Source organism: Saccopteryx leptura, chromosome 2 (assembly GCF_036850995.1).
Source record: "Saccopteryx leptura isolate mSacLep1 chromosome 2, mSacLep1_pri_phased_curated, whole genome shotgun sequence".
NCBI classification, from domain to species: Eukaryota; Metazoa; Chordata; class Mammalia; order Chiroptera; family Emballonuridae; genus Saccopteryx; species Saccopteryx leptura.
This window is the reverse complement of record NC_089504.1, coordinates 327,141,330-327,164,207: the sequence shown is the minus strand read 5'-3', so window position 1 is coordinate 327,164,207 and position 22,878 is coordinate 327,141,330. Positions and strand designations below refer to the sequence as shown.

General features: G+C 44.7%; 1 protein-coding gene and 1 pseudogene across 1 annotated transcript in view; both read left to right on the top strand.

Annotated features, from left to right (window-relative positions):
• The window catches only part of LOC136391548 (polyunsaturated fatty acid lipoxygenase ALOX12-like), a 189,582-nt gene that overhangs the window by 131,022 nt on the left and 35,682 nt on the right, over positions 1-22,878 (top strand). The gene's annotated exons all lie outside the window — the stretch shown is intronic.
• On the top strand, positions 1,233-17,532 carry LOC136394151 (polyunsaturated fatty acid lipoxygenase ALOX12-like; annotated as a pseudogene).

Sequence of the window (22,878 nt, the reverse complement as noted above, 5' to 3'; positions counted from 1 at the left end):
AGGGGTTGGCTCAAGAAAGCAGATTTACCTTGCCTGACTGAGCCTAGACCACCAGACATATTCACTGTGAGCCAAATGCTTACAGTGACTTGGACCAAGCTCTAGACAGGGACCTACAGGGGCTTCATCTGATTCCTGGGTGGCTGACAAAGCCTGCACCCTGAAGCATCCTTCTAGTGCTGTTCCCTGGTTTCCTCCGCTGAGTGCCATGGGAACCAGGTAATGACTGGGGTTGAGTGAGATAAAGACAAGATGGAAGAATAAAGAAGTGGAACTTCATGCCTAGTAAAATCTGTTTACATATACCTTTTTTCTAAGGAAAAAACTGAATTCTGGTAGGAGAAGCAGGTACCATGATCAGTAAAATGAGGCCATTATAAATATTTACTAATAATGTAATGATGGGATAGAGGATTCACACACCTGGAAAAGACAAAGGTTATGGAAATTGTCCATGTATGCTGGGTCCCTGAGTGACTACATACTACACCCTAACACCTGGGTCCCTAACATTTTCTGTGCCCATTATAAAGGTTGGACAAAAAGGGGCTTTCACTGGCCTCTCTCAATATCTGGTGTAACTAGGCTTGTAATGCCGGGATGTTTCAAACCAGGGTCAGTGAGAAGCAAAGAACAAGTCTTTCAACTGTTACTTTCCCAGGTTCTAGGCAGCCTGGAAACCTCATTTACTGAAAGATTGCGCTCAAATGCAGTAGAAATCAGGAACTGAAGACTTACTGGACCATAACGGGTCTCGCAGCCCAGCAAACCTCCCAGGCTGGCCTTCCAGAGGTCGGGCCACTGCCTTCCTCAGGCCCCAGCCCAGAAAAGGGGACACTTTCCACTCTGGAAGGCCGAGTCACCGACCTTTTCCAACTAGTTCTCCAAAAGGCCTAGCGACCTTGGAAGTGTCCTCATCCTTGCTCCCCCCAATCTCGAGGCTCTTGGCCCTAGCCTCGCTGGGAGGTTCAGAGGAGCCCTGTGGCAGCCATCCTCGGCCTCATCCTGACCAAAGGCCCTTTATCTTCCCGCAGCTACGCTCGGACCGGAGGCGCGGCCATTCCCACAGCCTGCTCAGCCGCTCGCAGGTTGGGGCTCGTCCGGGGCGGAGACTTGGAAGCGCCTGAAAGTTGTGAGGAGGGCGGGGACCCAGACTCAGCTCACGTCGGCGGCCCGAGTCGGTCCCAAAGCACAGCACCTGCTCCTCTCGCCTTGGCTACCGGGGACCCACCATGGGCCGCTACCGCATCCGCGTGGCCACGGGGGCCTGGCTCTTCTCCGGGTCCCACAAGCGCGTGCAGCTGTGGCTGGTCGGGGCGCGCGGGGAGGCGGAGCTGGAGCTGCAGCTGTGGTCTACACGGGGTCAGGTCAGCAAGGGGGGCGGGGACCCCAATCCCGGCCGGGCTCGCGGGGCGGGGGGGCGAGGAAGAGTGGCAGTGCTCGGGTTGAGACTTCCAGGAGACGGTACACGGGGACAGGTCTAGCCGGGCACAGGAGGGGCTCAACCCCCTCACCCCCCAACCCCGACCGTGGTGCTCGCACCCAGGCCAGTCTCATTCTGGGTCATCAAAGAAGAAGGTCCTCCAAGGGTGCGAAGGCGGTGAGGGCTCAGGTGATGGAGGGCGCAGGAGATGCTGCTCAGCCCTCAGTTCAGGACACTGCGCGCCTCGCCCCTCGCCCCGGTCCCCCCGGTGGTGTGGGACCTCCTGGTGGTGTTGGGAGGAGGGAATGCTGGAGGCTTTGTCACCAGAGTCCACAGAAGACCCCCTCCCCAGGGAACACGGCCTGTCCAGGGTCCCCGCTACCAAGTCTCAGCGGGTTCCGGTCCCCACAGGTGGAGGAGTTCGAGCACGACGTTCCGGACGACTTGGGGCCCCTGCAGTTCGTGAAGTTGCGCAAACACCACTCCCTGGTGGACGACGCGTGGTATTGCGACCGCATCACCGTGCGGGGCCCCGGGGCCAGCGCGGAGGAGGCCGCCTTCCCGTGCTACCGCTGGGTACAGGGCGAGGGCGTGCTGACCCTGCCCGAGGGCACCGGTGAGGGGCCGCTCAGGGAAGTGGGCGCAGGGTCTCGGGACTCCTGGGGGTGGGGGCGGGAGGCAGGGGACAGCACTGAGGAAGGTCCAAAGGGCTTGACAAAGTGGCTGCTCCGCAGGTGAAGGGTGGAGAAGACAGGAAGTGGGGGGAGGTTACACGTAGATTTAAAAAGGCTGGAAGTGGGACTGGACCGGAACTAAGTGATGTGCGGATCCCACCTCCCTAGAAGGTGAGCACAGGGAATGGGAGTGGCAGCAATGCTGGAAAGCAGACGAGCCAAAGTCAAGTGGAAAGATCTCTAGTGACTGGGAACAAGTTAGGGCAGGGACAGGTGAGGCTAGCACATGGAATAGGGGATGGTGGGCGTGCCCCCCGAGAGGAGACAGGTAAGGGAAGGACATGGATATGACCTGCAGGGCTGCTGGGTAGGAAAAACACGGAAGAAACTGTGAGGGGAGGAAGCACCCTGACTAGGTTAGGATGAATGAGGACTGCAAATACAGAATCTGTTATCTTAGGAAATAAGTATGAGAGACAATTGAGGTGCATGACAGGTAAGACTGGAAGCATGTAATCTATGTCTTTGAGACACAAGCAGGCATAAGTACAGATGAGGGCAGGATGAAGTCAGGCTACCAGCTATAAACGTTGTGATGTGGAGGGTAGGTGAGATGAAGCTGGATACAGATAGCGATGTGGAAACAGTGCTTAGAGTTTGGCCCACATAGACTGTCTTATCTCAGGGAACACGTGATGGTGGAGATACGGGAGGTCAGAGGAATAGTGTACCTAATTCAAAATACATTATTTTGGAGAACAGGTTAAGGTGTGGACCCGAGAGGACCAGAATAAGGGAAGGTAACAAAGTAATATGGGATAGTGTAGGAGAGTTGAGGATATTTCAGCTGATTAAGAATGAAACTCATAGATAATGAAGAATAGGGATAGATCAGGAAATTTGAGTTAAGAGTACAAAAAGGGGACTTTCCTCTTAGGACAAATGTGAGATTTGAAATGGGTGAAATCGAGAGGGCTGCTTTGGTAGGTAAAACATTGAAGAAACTGTGAGGCGTCGGCCTAGCGTGCGGAGGACCCGGGTTCGATTCCAGGCCAGGGCACACAGGAGAAGCGCCCATTTGCTTCTCCACCCCTCCGCCGCGCTTTCCTCTCTGTCTCTCTCTTCCCCTCCCACAGCCAAGGCTCCATTGGAGCAAAGATAGCCCGGGCGCTGGGGATGGCTCTGTGGCCTCTGCCTCAGGCGCTAGAGTGGCTCTGGTCGCAGCATGGCTACGCCCAGGATGGGCAGAGCATCGCCCCCTGGTGGGCAGAGCATCGCCCCTGGTGGGCGAGCCGGGTGGATCCCAGTTGGGCGCATGCGGGAGTCTGTCTGACTGTCTCTCCCTGTTTCCAGCTTCAGAAAAATGAAAAAAAAAAAAAAAAAAGAAAAGAAACTGTGAGGGCAGGGAGCACACTGACTGGGGCAGGGAGAATGAGGACTGCAAACACGGAATTATTACTGTGGGAAATAAGAGAGATGAATATGGAAACAAGTGAGGTCAAGAACACGTAAGGATGGAAACATGAAATATATGACTTGGATACAGGTGAGTATAAGTACTGATTATCTAGACTTTGATGGTAAGTCTAAGAGAGATGACATTAGCTAACGAAAGCAAACAGCATTTTAGGACAGCTGAAAAAGTGACAGGTGAGGCTTAAGAAGTGGAAATTCAACAAAGCAATATATCATAGATGTCAACAAACATGACATTTTGTCTCAAGGCAAGAGCTGAGGGCTGAGACAAGTGGAACCAGGAGTACAAAGTTGGGATACATGTGCCTGGGGAAGCCATGGAATGAAGCACAGGCAGTGATAAAAGCGACACAGCATGACTGAACACATGGGCTATGATAGAGAAAGGAAGGTGGAGTCAAGCAGGAGAGCACACACAGTTTTGTGTGGCCAATCATCTTAATCTCTCCCCAGCCCGCCTGGCAGGAGACAATGCATTAGATGTGTTCCAGAAGCATCGAGAGAAGGAACTGAAGAAAAGATGACAAATATACCGGTGACCACCCACCCATATTAGACCACCTAGTTTCACCCCACCTCCCCTGACCCTACCCACATCATTGAACTAAGCACCCTCCCTGAGGCTTTGTCCCCATCTCCTAGCTGGGCCACCTGGAAGGAAGGGTTACCCCTGACAATAGCTGCAGGCTGTGAGAATGGCCTACCTCCAAATACGAGATTCCATGAGAAGAGGTTGGACTTTGAATGGACACTGCAGGCAGGGTGAGGAAAAGCCTGGAGCTCAGAGTGGGAAAAGGGCTGGGAGATCCCAAGTGGAGGTAAATGGTGAGGGGCTGAGGAATCAGGGAATGGCTCATGCCTCAATACCTGTCCTAGGGCACTAAAGATGGCCCTCAAACGTGTTTACACCCTCCTGAGCTCCTGGAACCAGCTGGAGGATTTGATCAGATCTTCTGGGGCCAGAAGAGCACCCTGGCTGGTCAGTGGTTCCCCAGGTCTCTATATCCCCTTTGAGGGCCCCTTTTGATGACCTGACCTTCACACTCTGTACTCCCCCATAACGTTTACCCAGATGAGACCTTCCCATGCCTGGTCATCTCAGAGGGCTGGGTACAGGGTGGTCATATGCCTGAGTCACTGGGGTAGAGCCTGGGGAAGGGACATCGAGTTGTGAATATACTCCTCCTCCTGGGGTGATGAACACACAGTATACAGTAGATGTATTATAGAATTGTACACATGAAAACTATATAGTTTTATTAAGCAATGGCACCCCAATAGATTCACCTGAAAGAAAGAAAGACCTCCTCCTGTCCTCCACGCCGACCCCATAGAGAAGGTTCACCAGTGCTGGCAGGATGATGAGCTTTTTGGCTACCAGTTCCTCAATGGTGCCAACCCCATGCTGCTGAGACGCTCCACCTCTCTGCCCTCCCGGCTGGTGCTGCCCTCGGGGATGGAGGAGCTTCAGGCCCAGTTGGAGAAAGAACTCCAGGTACCTCCTCCCTCCCTACACTGTTCTCTCTTTGTCTGTGTGGGGAGACTGGTGAAGGGCAGGGACCAAATGTGAGTCAGGGAAGGGAGGCTGTGCTAACCCACTGTCCCTGGGTGCAGAGTCCTGTACTGGGAAAAACTCAGAATGATAGAAATATGTGGGGGAACTATGAGGGACGGACTCCCAGCCTGGATTTCCAAGGACATGCAGGTGGGGCCAGAGATTTTAGCTGGGACAGTGACACTCTCTGGCTTACGTTAGTGCTACCAACCCACGTATTCACGGGCAGCAAGAAGGGTGATGAATGCACTGTCAAGTGGAGAGAACTGAAGAGCTTTCCTGGAGGAGGAAAGCTGGATACAGAAAAGATGAGCTGGCTGTAAGGCAGACGAACAAGGCAGGATGTGAGCATGGCCGTCGTGTGTGTCTGCATTCTGAGGCAGTGGTAGTCAGGGGAACCTCTGCGGATTACCTGGCAGAGGTGAGATTGGAACAGGGAGTGAAAGACCATTTGCTGAGCTGATGGAACCAGACACAGGGAGCTGCCTGCTGGGGGATAATCGGGGAAGGGGCATGGCCATCTCGACAATGGGACAGTTTGCAATGCATGTGATGCAAACTGGATCGAGAGTCCTAGTTCTAAATCTAGGTCTGCTACCACAAAACCTGCCCAAGGCACCAACCCACACAAGATGGTTTCTTCCTTTAATTAAAGTGAGATGAATTGGAACAGATGCTCTGATTCTGCCAATAGGATGGTAGTACTGATATAGGATAATGTCAAGAAGCTAAACAAATGCTTTGTTTTTAAATAAAATGTACTGGGGTAAAATTGGTTAAAAATAGATGTCTTTAAAAGTCTTTCTCCTGTTTTCTCTCAATATGTTTACCCTGATTTATCAATGTCACTGCATTAAATTTAATTTAAAAAATAAAAAAAGTCTTTCTCCCTTTGCCTTTCTCTCTGGGAGTCTCTTTGAATGCTAACTGTGGATACATTTCTCCTCTCTGTAGAAGGGTTCCCTGTTTGAAGCCTGCTTTATCCTACTGGATGGAATCCCAGGAATGTGATCCCAGGAAGAAGCAGTACTTGACAAGGTGGGTGGTTAGTGGGGTGAGAGGTAAGAAGTCTTACTCTCCGTGTATAATGCATGATGGATAAACGTATCATATATAAACAGTACCCACAAAAGACTGAGGATTCCTTCCCAAAAGAGGGGACCATGCAAATACCAGATTTTTCTAGCCAGTTTTGAAGGGTTCTAAAATAATAACACACTGGCCTGTTAGAAGTGCTCCAGTCAACAACAGTAGCCAATTTTATTTTCTTTTCTTTTTTTTTTTTTTTTAAATAAATTTTTATTAATGGTAATGGGATGACATTAATAAATCAGGGTACATATATTCAAAGAAAACATGTCTAGGTTATTTTGTCATTAAATTATGTTGCATACCCCTCGACCAAAGTCAGATTGTCCTTCGCCACCCTCTATCTAGTTCTCTGTGCCCCTCCCCCTCCCCCTAACTCTCCCCCTGTCCTCCCTCCCCCCACCCCTGGTAACCACCACACTCTTGTCCATGTCTCTTAGTCTCATTTTTATGTTCCACCAATGTATGGAATCATGTAGTTCTTGTTTTTTTCTGATTTACTTATTTCACTCCTTATAATGTTATCAAGATCCCACCATTTTGCTGTAAATGATCTGATGTCATCGTTTCTTATGGCTGAGTAGTATTCCATAGTGTATATGTGCCACATCTTCTTTATCCAGTCTTCTATTGAAGGGCTTTTTGGTTGTTTCCATGTCTTGGCCACTGTGAACAGTGCTGCAATGAACATGGGGCTACATGTGTCTTCACGTATCAATGTTTCTGAGGTTTTGGGGTATATACCCAGTAGAGGGATTGCTGGGTCATAAGGTAGTTCTATTTGCAGTTTTTTGAGGAACCACCATACTTTCCTCCATAATGGTTGTACTACTTTACAGTCCCACCAACAGTGAATGAGGGTTCCTTTTTCTCCACAGCCTCTCCAACATTTGCTATTACCCGTCTTGTTGATCATAGCTAATCTAACAGGGGTGAGGTGGTATCTCATTGTAGTTTTGATTTGCATTTCCCTAATAACTAATGAAGCTGAGCATTTTTTCATATATCTGTTGGCCATTTGTATCTCTTCCTGGGAGAAGTGTCTATTCATGTCTTCTTCCAATTTTTTTATTGGATTGTTTGTTTGTTTGTTGTTGAGTTTTATGAGTTCTTTGTAAATTTTGGAAATTAGGCCCTTATCTGAGCTGTTGTTTGAAAATATCATTTCTCATTTAGTTGGCTGTCTGTTTATTTTTATATCAGTTTCTCTTGCTGAGCAAAAACTTTTTATTCTGATGTAGTCCCATTCATTTATCTTTGCCTTCACTTCTCTTGCCATTGGAGTCAAGTTCATAAAATGTTCTTTAAAACCCAGGTCCATGAGTTTAGTACCTATGTCTTCTTCTATGTACTTTATTGTTTCAGGTCTTATATTTAGGTCTTTGATCCATTTTGAATTAATTTTAGTACACGGGGACAGGCTGTAGTCGAGTTTCATTCTTTTGCATGTGGCTTTCCAGTTTTCCCAACACCATTTGTTGAAGAGGCTTTCTTTTCTCCATTGTGTGTTGTTGGCCCCTTTATCAAAGATTATTTGACCATATATATGTGGTTTTATTTCTGGGCTTTCTATTCTGTTCCATTGGTCTGAGTGTCTATTTTTCTGCCAATACCATGCTGTTTTGATTATTGTGGCCCTATAATATAGTTTAAAGTCAGGTATTGTAATGCCCCCAGCTTCATTCTTTTTCCTTAGGATTGTTTTGGCTATTCGGGGTTTTTTATAGTTCCATATAAATCTGATGATTTTTTGTTCCATTTCTTTAAAAAATCTCATAGGAATTTTGATGGGAATTGCATTAAATTTGTATATTGCTTTGGGTAATATGGCCATTTTGATTATATTTATTCTTCCTATCCAAGAACAAGGAATATTTTTCCATCTCATTGTATCTTTTTCGATTTCCCTTAACAATGCTTTGTAATTTTCATTATATAGGTCCTTTGTTATGTTTATTCCTAGGTATTTTATTTTTTTTGTTGCAATCGTGAAGGGGATTATTTTTTTGAGTTCGTTTTCTAATATTTCATTGTTGGCATAGAGAAAGGCTATGGACTTCTGTATGTTAATTTTGTATCCTGCGACCTTACTGTATTGGTTTATTGTTTCTAATAATCTTTTTGTGGAGTCCTTTGGGTTTTCGATGTATAGGATCATATCATCAGCAAAAAGTGATACCTTTACTTCTTCTTTTCCAATATGGATGCCTTTTATTTCTTTGTCTTGTCTGATTGCTCTGGCCAGAACTTCTAGCACCACGTTAAATAAGAGTGGAGAGAGTGGACAACCCTGTCTTGTTCCTGATTTAAGGGGGAAAGCCTTCAGTTTAGTGCCATTTAATATGATGTTAGCTGATGGTTTATCATATATGGCCTTTATCATGTTGAGATATTTTCCTTCTATACCCATTTTGTTGAGAGTCTTAAACATAAAATTGTGTTGTATTTTATCAAAAGCCTTTTCTGCATCTATTGATAAGATCATGTGGTTTTTGTTCTTTGTTTTGTTGATATGGTGTATTACGTTAACCGTTTTGCGTATGTTGAACCATCCTTGAGATTCTGGGATGAATCCCACTTGATCATGATGTATTATTTTTTTAATATGTTGTTGTATTCGGTTTGCCAGTATTTTGTTTAGAATTTTAGCATCTGTATTCATTAGAGATATTGGTCTGTAGTTTTCTTTCTTTGTGCCATCCTTGCCAGGTTTTGGTATGAGGGTTATGTTGGCCTCATAAAATGTGTTTGGAAGTATTGCTTCTTCTTCAATTTTTTGGAAGACTTTGAGTAGAATAGGAACCAAGTCTTCTTTGAATGTTTGATAGAATTCACTAGTATAACCGTCTGGGCCTGGACTTTTATTTTTGGGGAGGTTTTTAATAGTTTTTTCTATTTCCTCCCTGCTGATTGGTCTGTTTAGGCTTTCTGCTTCTTCATGACTCAGTCTAGGAAGGTTGTATTGTTCTAGGAATTTATCCATTTCTTCTAGATTGTTGTATTTGGTGGCATATAATTTTTCATAGTATTCTACAATAATTCTTTGTATATCTATGATGTCTGTGGTGATCTCTCCTCTTTCATTTTGGATTTTATTTATTTGAGTCCTGTGCCTTTTTTCCTTGGTGAGTCTTGCCAAGGGTTTGTCAATTTTGTTGACCTTTTCAAAGAACCAGCTCCTTGTTTTATTGATTTTTTCTATAGTTTTTCTGTTCTCTATTTCATTTATTTCTGCTCTGATTTTTATTATCTCCTTTCTTCGGCTGGTTTTGGGTTGTCTTTGTTCTTCTTTTTCTAGTTCCTTAAGGTGTGAAGTTAAGTGGTTTACTTCGGCTCTCTCTTGTTTGTTCATATAGGCCTGAAGTGATATGAACTTTCCTCTTATTACTGCTTTTGCTGCATCCCAGAGATTCTGATATGTCGTATTTTCATTTTCATTTGTCTGTATGTATCTTTTGATCTCTGCACTTATTTCTTCTTTGACCCATTCATTTTTTAGAAGTATGTTGTTTAGTTTCCACATTTTTGTGGGTTTTTCCCCCTCTTTTTTGCAGTTGAATTCTAGTTTCAAGGCTTTATGATCAGAAAATATGCTTGGTACAATTTCAATTTTTCTAAATTTGCTGATATTGTCTTTGTGGCCCAACATATGTTCAATTCTTGAGAATGTTCCATGTACACTAGAGAAAAATGTATACTCTGTCGCTTTGGGATGAAGTGTCCTGTAGATGTCTATCATATCCAGGTGTTCTAGTATTTCGTTCAAGGCCACTATATCTTTATTGATTCTCTGTTTGGATGACCGATCTAGAGCCGTCAGCGGAGTATTGAGGTCTCCAAGTATGATTGTATTTTTGTTAGTTTTTGTTTTAAGGTCAATAAGTAGCTGTCTTATATATTTTGGTGCTCCTTGGTTTGGTGCATATATATTAAGGATTGTTATGTCTTCTTGATTCAGTGTCCCCTTAATCATTATGAAGTGACCATTTTTGTCTCTGAGTACTTTTTCTGTCTTGTAGTCAGCATTATCAGATATGAGTATTGCTACACCTGCTTTTTTTTGGGTGTTGTTTGCTTGGAGTATTGTTTTCCAGCCTTTCACTTTGAATTTGTTTTTATCCTTGTTGCTTAGATGTGTTTCTTGTAGGCAGCATATAGTTGGATTTTCTTTTTTAATCCATTCTGCTACTCTGTGTCTTTTTATTGGTAAGTTTAATCCATTTACATTTAGTGTAATTATTGACACTTGTGGGTTCCCTACTGCCATTTTATAAATTGCTTTCTGTTAGTTTTGTATCTAGTTTGATTCTTCTCTTTTGTTTTTCTATCATTTGTTTCTGTTTGTTTGTGTTCCATACTTCTTTCCTCTGTTGCTACCTTTTTTAAGTCATGTGTTTTTGTGGTGGTTTTTTCTAGGGTGGTTACCATTAAGTAATGAAAAGGGTACCTACCATATTCATTGTAGTACCCTATCTTATAAGTATTTCTGCACTTCATCGTCCTTTGCTACTGTTAATCTCCATTCTCTCCCCCCCCTTTTTTTTCCTTTGTTGTCACAGTTTAAGTTTGGTTTTATTGTGTTCTTGGTGGAGCTGTTACTTGTGGTGTTGTTTTCTTTTGTTCTTTGAATCTGGTTGGAAAACCCCCTTTAGTATTTCCTGGAGTGGGGGCTTTCTCGTGATAAATTCTCTCATCTTTTCTGTATTTGTGAATGTTTTTATATCTCCTTCATACTTGAAGGATAGCTTTGATGGGTATAGTATTCTTGGCTGAAAGTTCCTCTCTTTCAGGGCTTTAAATATTGGGGTCCACTCTCTTCTAGCTTGTAGAGTTTCTGCTGAGAAATCTGATGATAATCTAATAGGCCTTCCTTTATATGTTGTACTCTTCTTTTCCCTGGCTGCCTTGAGAATTTTTTCTTTGTCATTGGTTTGTGTCATCTTTATTATGATGTGCCTTGGAGTGGGTTTGTTGGGGTTAAGAAAACTCGGTGTTCTGTTTGCTTCTTGAATTTGAGGCTTTAGTTCTTTCCACAGGCTTGGGAAGTTCTCGTCTATTATTTGTTTGAGTATATTCTCCATTCCATTTTCTTTCTCTTCTCCCTCTGATATACCTATTATTCTTATGTTATTCTTTCTGATGGAGTCAGATAATTCCTGTAGGGCTTTCTCGTTTTTTATTATTTTTGAATCTCTTTCTTCTTCTCTCTGTTGTGCCTCAAGTTGTTTGTCTTCTATTTCACTAATCCTATCTTCAATCTGGGTTGTTCTGCTAGCTAAGCTTGTTACCTCGTTTTTCAGTTCGTGAATTGAGTTTTTCATTTCTGTTTGATTTGTTTTTATAGTTTCAATTTCCTTGGTAATATATTCTTTGTGTTCATTGAGTTGTTTTCTGATCTCCCTATATTGCCTTTCCGTGTTTTCTTGTATATCTCTGAGTATTTTTAAGATTTCTATTTTAAATTCTCTGTCATTTAGCTCCAAGGCTTCCAATATGTTAAGTCTTTTCTCCATAGATTTTTCCACATCTATTTGTGTTACCTCTCTTTCTTTTGTATCCATAATATTCGATTTCCTCTTTCTTATTGGCATCTGAGGGTGGTCTTGTTGATAGCACTAATTAGAATTAATAAAGAGTAAAAAGTAAAAAACAAAAAAAAAAAAACAAAACAAAAAAAAACAAAACAAAAAAAACCAAACAAACAAACAAAAAAAACAAAGGGTAAAACACCCCACAAAAAAAAGCAGTAATAATTTATTATTTCCCCCTTTTTTTTTTCTTTGTTCTCCTTCCCTCCTCTCCCCTCCTCAGGGAAATATCGTGCCTATAATGGAGGGCCTGGTTTGCGGTGAAGAGTTCAAGGGGGCAAAAAATAAAAAAATAAATAAAAAAAATAAAAAAATAAAAAAATAAAAAAATAAAAAAAAAAAAAGGAAGAAAATCTTAGACAAGCATAAGTTGATCTGCCTGCGGGTGACGGTCAACCAAGAGATATAATGAGAGGGACAAGAGGGAACCAGAAATAAGGACAAAAAAAGGAATAATCAAGAAGAAAAAATAAAAATAATAAGTAAAAATACGTTGTATTAAGTGGAGCAAAGGCCAAATACAATGGAGACCTTGGGTTGGGAGGACCCAAAATGCCACAAAAACAAACCAACCAGAAAAAAACAAAAACAAAACCGAAAAAGAAAAACAAAGCCAAAAAAAAACCTTGAGTCCCAAATTAACTAATTTGTTCGTGATTGAGGATTAAATGGGAGGAAAGTAAAACGAGAAAAGAAAAAACGAATAGAAAGGAAAAAATAAGAAAAAGAGAAAAACGAAGGAAGAAATAAAAAAGGAAGAGAAAAAAACAAAATAAGGCAAAAAAAAACAAAAGAGGAGAGAGTGAGAATTAAGTGTCCTGGAGTATAACCCCAAAGGAGGGTGAGGATGAAGAAGAGAAATAAAATGTAACACTTATGGGTAGTGTAGTTCAAGAAAAGGGAAGCATAAGATGGGCAGAGAATAGAAGGACTGAGGTGGAGGAAATAAAGGCAATAAGATAGAAGGAACAAACAACAACAACAACAACAAAAAAAAAACCAACAAACAGTGGAACAAGCTGCAAAGTCTGTGGATTTTTCCTGATTTTGAGATGTCAACCTCTTCCTCCTTCTCCTCTCTCCCTCTTCCCGGTCGGCGACTCTGCACCCCAGGCTCTGCCCCTGCGCCACACCCAGGCAGGGACTTGCAGTTGATGGGGTTCTATGGCAATGTCACACAATTGGCTTTAGTCTTGTTGGTAGTCAAGGCCTGCCGGCGTCTGCAGGGTCTAACGACGAGAGAGTTCGCCTTCGTGGATTCTCTCTCCCAGTCCCCCCCCTCCCGAACCAGCAGCCTGGCGATCCAGCCACAAGGCTGCCACTGCTTCTGCCTGGGGAGTAAGAGACTCAAAGAGCTGGGAAATCCCCACTCTATCCCCACTCAGTGCAAGGCTCTGGGAAGGGCTCTGACAGTCAGGGCCTCCAGTGTAATCAGGCGGGGGTGGGAGTCAATTGTTGTCAAGGTGATTGTTCAGCGCCTAGCATTCCGTTGGACCTCTCAACCCAGGCTTTCCACACTTTGTAGCCTGTTTTGGCCGGTAAGAAGAGGCACTAGTCTCTGCTTGCGACTAGTGTGGTATAGATCTTATTATCTGCCAAGTCCTTCTTGTTAGCGTTTATCCCTGAATATGGAGGCTCTATCAATCAGAAGTTGCCCCCGCCCCTTTAGCGAGAGGCACCAAAAAATATCACGCCTCTTGTCTTGGGTTGGTGAACTGAGAGAGATCTTATCAATTAGAACCGAGGGTGCGCAGATTTCACGGGTTAAGTTAATTTTAGTAATTGGGTCGCAGCTGTGCTCCCGAAGGTATTTCAGGCTGCCTGCACGCGCCCCTCCCCCAACGCTTGATTGTTAGCTTGAATGGCTGGGTGAGGTGCCCCGCCCACGGAGAGAATCTCCCAAGTAGGGAATACCGCCCTGGGGCCTCTCCCGCTCCCCGTGCGCGGGCCGCTGGGAACGTTAGCGGTGCTCGGTCTGCAATGCTCGGTCTGCAACCAGACCGGGAGCGCGCCAGCGGCTGCTTGCCGCTCGCCCTGCAACCGACCCGGGCGCTGCTCGCGGCGGCTGGCGGCAGCAGCTGGCGGCGGCCGGCGGCGGCTTCCGAGTGCGGGATGACTTACCACAGGCGCACTTTCTCGCGGCTTGAATGAACGTCCCTGCGGTAGCTTCCTCCACACCCTCGTCTCTCAGATTCGAGTGATAACAGTCCTTTTGCTTTCAGTTTGCTCCGAAGATAAATTTTCCTGTTTCTAGTTGATAAATTTGTTGTGATTTTGGGGAGATCTGTCGGACGCGCTGCTCACGGCGCCATTTCCGTGACGTCACTCCCAAAATGTCCAATTTTATTTTCAAACAGACAATTTGCACAGAGTATTCACCTATTAACTCTCTTTCTTGGGTGCCTCCAGTGGGGCATACACTATTCTGGATGTCTGTGCTAAGACAGGCAAGGTCCTGATCTTTGGGGTTTTTCACTTCCATTTAGAGCTCACAGGCTAAAGATTGCATTATAACATATTAACTGTGACAAGTACAATTCAGAGAATCAAAGCAGAGTGATGTGATATCAAGTTCAGATTGGGTAGTCAGGAAAGACTCCCTTAATGACATGACATAGAGAACGAGACTATGAGGCGCCAGCCATGAGATGATCAAGGCGCACACTATTCTAGGCGGAGGGAATGCTTAGAACAGTGAAGAGGTCTCAGGCAGGAACAAGCGTGGCATTTCTGAAGAACAGAGAGGTGAGTGCAGGCCCTGGCTGGCTGGCTCAGTGGATAGAACGTTGGCCCTGCATATGGACGCCCCAGGTTTGATTCCTGGTCAGGGCGCACAGGAGAAGTGACCATCCGCTATTCTCCCCCTTCCTTCCCTCTTCCTCTCCTACAGCCAGTCACTCGATTGGTCTGAGCATTGACCTCAGGCACTGAGGATAGCTCAGTTGATTTGAGCATCAGCTCTAAATGGAGTTTGCCAAGTGGATCTCAGTCGGGGCATGTGCAGGAGTCTGTCTCTCTATCTACCCTCCTCACACTTAAAATGAAAAAGAGAGAAGGTGAGTACAATGGTCAAAGGGAGTGGGTAGGAGATGGAGTTCTGAAGGTAGGCAGGTTACAGCATGCATCCTCAGTGGAAGCAATTGTACCCCCACGGGGTGAAAATGGGATCAGGACGATGGAAAAGTTCTGGGATGCAAAAAAACTTATAATTTTTATGTAGAAATCAAACATATGCATACAGAACATAACTGATATAGTATATCTGTAGCATTAAAATTTCATGGGGTGAAGCATTTGAGATCTTGCTTTTCAACAACTATCATCAGTTTGGCTCAAATAAAGTCTTAGGAAAATTCCTTAAAAAAATTCACTGGGGGGTGAGAAGAGGAAAATATATTTGAAAAGGCTCTTTAGAGGATTGATAATACAAAAAGGTTGAGAAAACTGAGCTAGAACTTGGACAGTCTTACATGAAAAGAAAAGGAGAATGATTGTATTTTTTTTTACAATATTGTACAGCAATAAATCAATGGTTTGTGGAATGAGTTGCAAATCAACTGAACACTCTTGCTGTCGAGGGACCACTGAACTTCATGTCTCTGCTTTTCCTGAAGACCGAGAACCTTTCCTGCTCTTCAACTCCAGTTTCCTACAGGGACTTGTCACTGCTCTCCTCTGACTTTGCAGTCTCTGGCTCTCTCCTTCCAGCTATTAACCCCACACCTGTGATACACCATGGAAATTAACGTGCGGGCCAGGACTGGGCTGGTCTCTGACATGGGCGTTTTTGACCAGGTATGTAGACAGGAGGGGGATTCTGGAGCTCATGTTTCCTCCAGCTCTGGCCTTGGGCAGGTGGATTTGCCTGACCCTGCCCATCCTTGCTTTTCAGGTGGTGAGCTCTGGTGGGGGAGGCCATGTGGAGCTCCTTAGGCGAGCTGGAGCCAATTTAACCTATAGATCATTCTGTCCTCCTGAGGACTTGGCTGACCGGGGGATCCTGGGAGTCAAGTCCTCCTTCTATGCCCAAGATGCCCTGCGGCTCTGGGAAGTCATCTCTTGGTGAGGCAAGGGGAAGACAAGGCTGGTGCGGGTGGGTGGGCAGGAAGAGGCCCAGGAGAACAGAAGGTCTGTGTTGGGGCCTGGGGGCCTGGCCTGGCCCTGTGAGCAAGGAGCCCAGGGTCTGGAGGCTCCCTGTCAGCTTCCGCTCTCTTGGCCCAACCCCTTGGCCGGCAGCTATGTGGAGGGAATTGTGAGTCTTCACTATAAGATGGACGAGGCCGTGAAAGAGGATCTTGAACTGCAGTCCTGGTGTCGAGAGATCACTGAAATTGGGCTGCAAGGGGCTCAGGACCAAGGTGAGTTGAGCCCCTGCCCTGAGACCACCAATGTGAGGGATTCCTCCTTGGAACATCCCTAGAATCCTCCCTATTTCTCTTAAACCTTCCAGAAGCATGTCCAACCCCTATTTAAATGCCCAAAGGTCTTCTTCGATTCCTATGCAATAAGAACCTCTCTAGGTCCCAGATGCAGTGGGACCAGTGGCTGCTTATAAATGTTCAACAACTGGCTCTCTGGGGGAAAAAAGAAGCCCTGGTTTTTAGCATTTGGCCATTTGCATGGTGCAAATATTTCCACCGTAGCTAAAGTTGTGATGTCAATCAGCTTGCCTAATACCTGAACATTTAACGTAACTGACTCTTGTGAGCCAGTATGACCCGTACCAGTAGCCCACTGATAGAGGCCCTCCCAGGGGATCTGCCCATTTCCCCACTGCAACTCACATCAGTTCCTGAGACTCCTTGCCCCCCTCTCTCCCCTCTTGCTCTCCCTGCTCTCTGAACTCTGCTTCTGTTCCTGGCTTCACAGCTTCTAACCTTCCTTACCCCTTGCAGGGTTTCCCATCTCCTTACAGTCCCGGGACCAGTTCTGCCACTTTGTCACCACGTGCATCTTCACCTGCACTGGCCAGCACTCCTCTGTCCACATGAGCCAGGTACTTACTGTAGGAGGGCAGTGGACATTTGCACCTGGACTGGAGGAGGGGGCTGTGTGCAGGAGGTTAAAATTTTTATGCTTGGCAGATACTGAATTTAGATATCTGTCCTTCCTTAGCTGGATTGGTATTCTTGGGTCCCTATCGCACCCTGTACGATGTGACTGCCCCCACCGACCACCAATGATGCGACACTGGAGACGGTCATGGCAACACTGCCCAACTTTCATCAGCCTTCTCTCCAGATGTCCATCACTTGGCACCTGGGCAGACCCCAGCCTGTTATGGTGAGAGCCAGGTGCTCTGGTCCCTGAGGAAGGGGGCAGCTGTGGGGAGATGGGCACTCCAAACCGGGGTCATAAGGCGATCAACTGCCCTTTTTTCCCCATGCCAGGTGGCTCTGGGCCAGCATGAGGAGGAGTATTTTGGGGGCTCTGAGCCTAAAGCTGTGCTGAACAAGATCAGGAAGGAGCTGGCTGCCCTGGATAAAGAAATTGAGATCCAGAATGCAAAGCTGGACCTGCCCCACGCATACCTGAGACCCAGCCTGGTGGAAAACAGTGTGGCCATATGAGCTGCCCTGACCTTTGGTTATTTCAGCCTCCCTTCCACGCAACCCACAGCCCCATCCCTTAGTCTTTCAGTCTTATCCTCCCCAATCACATGCCTTTCTATCTCCACCCTCTGAGAGAGTCACCTTTTCTTGTGTATGCCCCTGGTGAATAAATTTTACTGCAGATGCACCATCTAGAGGCCACATTTCTCCTGTATTCCTCCATCTTTTCCTAGTGTCCTCCCTTCCTCCCTCATTGGGCTCCCAAAGGGCAGATAATAGTTTCACTTACATAAACTATTTTATGTTAGAATGAACTAGAGTAATAATACATGTTACTTTAGAGTCTTAATAATTTTGAAACTAACCTGAGTTTAATGACAACAAAGAGATATTTTAGACTAATGAAAGAAAAGGAATTAGATAAAAATCTCCTAAATGTAACACTGGCAAAAGAATATAGCATGTCTTTTTAACTCCATCGGATTTACCACATGTCCGGAATCCAGACACAAGACAGAGCAACCCTCACACAGCAATTCCCAAGATTTTCAGATTTTCACACTGTGGCTCATTCAGAAAATAATAAATGGTCCTGACCAGGTGGTGGCGCCATGGAAAGAGCGTCGGACTGGGACACGGAGGATCCAGGTTTGAAACCCCATCTAACTTGATTGTGGGCTCACCAGCTTGAGCACTGGGTCGCTGGCTTGAGTGTGGGACCATAGATATGACCTCATGGTCACTGGTTTGAGCCCAAAGGTTGCTGGCTTGAGTAAGGGGTCACTCACTCTGCTGTAGCCCCCCAGTCAAGGCACATATGAGAAAGCAATCAATGAACAACTAAGGTGCCACAATGAAGAATTGGTGTTTCTCCTTTCCTGTCTGTCTGTTCCTCTCTCTGACTCTCTCTCTCTCTTTTTCTCTCTCTCTCTCCCTGTCTATGTCAAAAAAGAAAAGAAAAAGAAAAAGAAATGAAAGAAAATGATTAATGGAAGTAAACTGGTTAAACTAAAAAACGCTGCTCCCAGCTGGAGGTATTTGGCCTTGGGCTTCAGTCTAAGGAATGTATATTTATAACCCTTTTTTTAGTTCAACAGCTAGGAAGCTCAAAATGAAAATAATTAACGGTTAAAATTGTAAAAAATCTCATGGTTATTTTAATTATTAACAAGAAAGGAACCAATAAATTTCAACTTCCGTATCTAATTAAAATTTTGAAAAATAAACTTGGAAGTTTTGTTTCTTCATATGATTATCTGTGGATATTTTAAAACAGAAGATAAGCCCTGACTGGTTAGCTCAGTCAGTTAAGAACAGCGTTTGGCAACGAAAAGGTTGTGGGTTTGATTCCTGGTCAGGGCACACATAAGAAGCAACCACTGAATGCATGACTGAGTGGAACAATAAATAAATGCTTCTCTTTTCCCTCCTCTTCATCTCCCTTCCTCTCTCTCCCTCTGTCTCTATCAACAAATAAAAAAATTAAGCCCTGGTCTGACCAGGTGGTAGCCCAGTGGTTAGATCATCAGACTGGGACACAGAGGACCCAAAGTCAAAACCCTGAGGTTGCTGGCTTGAGCACGGGCTCACCAGCTTGAGTACGGGGTGGCCGGCTTGAGCGTGGGATCATAGACATGGCCCCATGGTCATTGGTTTAAAGCCCAAGGTTGCTGGCTTGAGCTGCCCATGGTAGCTGGCTTGAGCAAAGGGTCACTTGCTCTGCTGGAGCCCCCCAGTCAAGGCACATATAAGATCACAATCAATGAACAACTACTATGCCTCAATGAAGAATGGATGCTTCTCATTTCTCTCCCTTTCTGTCTTTCTGTCCCTCTCTGTCTCACTCACTGTCTCTGTCACACACACAAAGATACACACACACACACACACACACACACACACACACACACACACAATTAAGCCCTGGCTGAATAGCACCATTGGTTGAGCATCGTCCCAGAGCACAGACATTGCCAGTTCTATTCACCAATCAGGGCACATACATCCAGCAGCTTAATGTTCCCCTCTCTCTCTCTCTCTCTCTCTCTGCCTTTTCTCAAAACAAAACAAACAAATAAACAAACAGAAGATAATACTACATATAAGCCAAATTTTAAAATAATACAAAATGTGGCTTCTTGACTATTGAATATAGCAGAAGACATATGGATGAGGCTTGGTCTGATTCTTGAAGAAAGAATAGGAAATATGCCATTGAGAGGTGGGGGTGGAGTCTAATGCTGGGATTCGGGAGAATCCACAGATGGTAAGAGGCACAGTCTGCACTTCTGTTTCATCTTTTCCTAGGTATTATACAGGGGGTCCTCGGGTTACGACACAGTTCGGTTCCTACCACAATGACATAACTTGAATTTTAGTGTAAGTAGAAACACACCGTAGCCTAAGTCACTTACGTATCCTAATACAGTTGTAAAATCATAATCTAGAACATAAAAACACACTAAGCCACAGAAAAAAAAAAGAACATAAATATACTGTACTGTACACTGTACTGTAGTAACAGAAAAAGTGACAAAAATTGAGAGTAAAATAAAAAAATTCCTTACCTTTATTCCTGTGATTGGCTTGTACACTGGAAGGGGCATTGCAAGGTGGGAGAGAGTGACCCACTGGGAGGAGGAAGATGAGGAGGCAGGAGAACCTGCAGAAGGTGCTGGAGATACGGGGTCAGGAGAATCAGGATTGCCTAAGGAACATGTAGGAGATACTGGAGATGATTCTACCTGCACTACAGGTGTTTCATCTCGAGAAGCAGCTGATGTGGAGGGTGCAGGATCTGTTGCAGGCCTCTCTACCTTCTTCAAGAATTGTTCCAGGCCAGTCTGGAACAAGTTCGCCCCCGTAGTCTGTAAGTATGACACTAACGGTGTAAGCCAAAACACTCACTCTTCAATTTTTTAAAGTTTTTATGGGTGTGAGTGTCGTAAACTTGAAACGTCACATGTCGAGACTGTTGTAGCTGAGGACCCCCTGTATGGTTTCTTTTGGGCACTATTGTAAATAAAATTGTGTTTAAAAGTTTATTCCCAACTATTTATTTCTATTGTATAAGACTATAATTGATTTTTATATATTAATTCTGTATCCTATGATCTCACCAAATTATTTTAGTAATTCTATATATTGTTTTGTAAATTACTTGGGACTTTCTGTGGAAACAATCATGTCATCTACAAATAGAAATAGATTTATTTATTCCTTTCTTATATAGTTTAAATTTTATTTATTTATTAATATTTTTTGGTCTTATTGAATTGGATAGAACCTTCAGTAAAATACTGAATAAAAGCAGTGAAAGTGAGCGTCCTTGCATGTTCCCAATCTCAGGGGGAAATGTTTCAGATTTTAAAAAATTATTGAGTATGATATTAACTGTGGAGGTTTCTAAGGTGATCCATATCAGTTTGAGGAAATCCCTTGCTAGTCCAAATTTGCCTAAGTTAAAAAAAAATCATGAATAGCTTCTAGCTCTAGAATAGCCATTGGGTCCACGCAAATTCTGTTGGTGGTTTTCTTGCTGGAACAAGTCATGTGTCAGCTTCCCCACGATGTCCCTTCCTTTTTTCCCCCATTAATTTTGGGATAAAGGAATGGAGAGGAACAAGCATCAACTCCTTCCACTTAGTTGTGCTCTCATAAACTGCTTCTCATATGTGCCCGGACCGGGCTGAAACTGGCAACCTCAGGGTGGAGCCAGTGCCCTCAGGACTGAGCCAGTGCCTGCAGAGTCCATGGGTGACCCTGGTGCTCCAGACGATGCTCTATGCACTGACTGCACCACCAGCCAGGGCTGATCTTCCATCCTTTTTAAGCCGAGAAATATTTTTAAAATACATTTGTTTTATTATAGTTGGAAGGTCTTTCATAGTACCTGGAAGTATAAAAGTGCTGCTTTTTTCTTCTTTTTTCTTTAGAGAGAGAGAGAGAGAGAGAAAGAGACGGAGAGTGGAGAAGCATTGCCTTGTAGCTTTGACACTTTAGTTGTTCACTGATTGCTTCTCATATGTGGTTTGACGGGGGTTGAGGGTGGTTTAAGCCAGTTACATTGCATTTCAAGCCAGCGACCTTTTGGCTCAAGCCAGTGACTAGGATCTTGTCGATGATCCCATGCTCAAGCCGTCGTCCTTGAGGTTTTGCATCAGGAACATCAGCATTCTAGGTTGACTATTCACTGTGCGACCACCAGTCAGGCTAAAAGTGGTGCTTTTATATTTTCTCTGATGTGTATATATATATATATTTTAAAGATTTTATTTATTGATTTTATAGGTGGGTAGCGAGAAGTATTAACACACAGTTACTTGACTTGGGTTGTTCATTGGTAGCTTGTTATTTGTGCCTTGAGCAGGTAAGCCCTGGGTTAGGAACCTCAGTGTTCCTCAGCATCCCAGGTTCATACTCTACCCACTGGGCCACTACAGGCCAGGCATGTATCGTTTGTTCTGATGCTTTGTTTTTTAAAATTTACAGTGAATTAATTTTGGGGTATAGTGTTATGTAGAAATCTAACCCTATGAAAATATTGGATAGTGGATCATCCCCAGTCCTCTTATTGCGTGGTTCATTCTTTCTCCACAAACTTGAAATTTCCTTTATCATAGTCTAAATTTTTTCTAAATTTTATTCTGTTTTGCTGATCTGTTTCACTCTTATTATCCTAACACCAATAAGAGTCAAGTTTGTCTTAAAGGTTTACAATGAACAATTTAAGATTCATCATTCTCCTTCAGTCAGAATAAAGTGATTTTGATGGTGTTGACAATGTTAAATACAGAGGATAAGCCTGTTTGCTTAATTGATAACTTTGTCAGAGACATCCCTCAACCCTTTTCCTTCTCCCAGTATCCTGTATCCTCAGGGTTTGTTCTTTCTGGCTGGGGTAGAGCTCCCTGGGGAGTGCTCCGTAGTCTCTCAACATTTCCCACACTGGGCAAGCTTCACCTACCTTTAGCATTAGGGAATCCTCAAAGGCAACGCCAGGGGGAACTGCTGTAGTAACCCTATGGCACTCCTGGATCAGCACACCCGGGTTTCCTGGCTATACTGGGCGAGGACCTTCCATCCACTTCCCACTGGAATTCAGAAAGGAGGCAGAGGGTGATTCAACATTGACAGCACTAACCGGGGAGAGAAGAGATAAAGCTGGAGGATTTGAGGCAGCAGGGCTTCTCCAAGGGTGGGAAGCAGTCAGGAATTGTGAGAAGAACATTCAGATATTCCTTCTTCCACTCAGGATATGCCTTCTTGACCTAAACTGGTTAGAGCCTACGTCAAAGACCCAGGCAAAGATAGCCATCCACTGGCCATGGTGGTCCAATTCAGTGGTGGCCCCAGAATGGATGATGCTGCTGAGGGTACCCAGCTTGGCCCTGTTAGGCATAATTACCTGGGAACAGCGGCAGAAACAGATCTCTGAGGACTACGCTCAGAATGAAGCCAAGAAGCAGAGACGAGGAGCCAGAGAAATGTGGTGGTGCCTCCCTGCCAGGTCTGAGAGGGA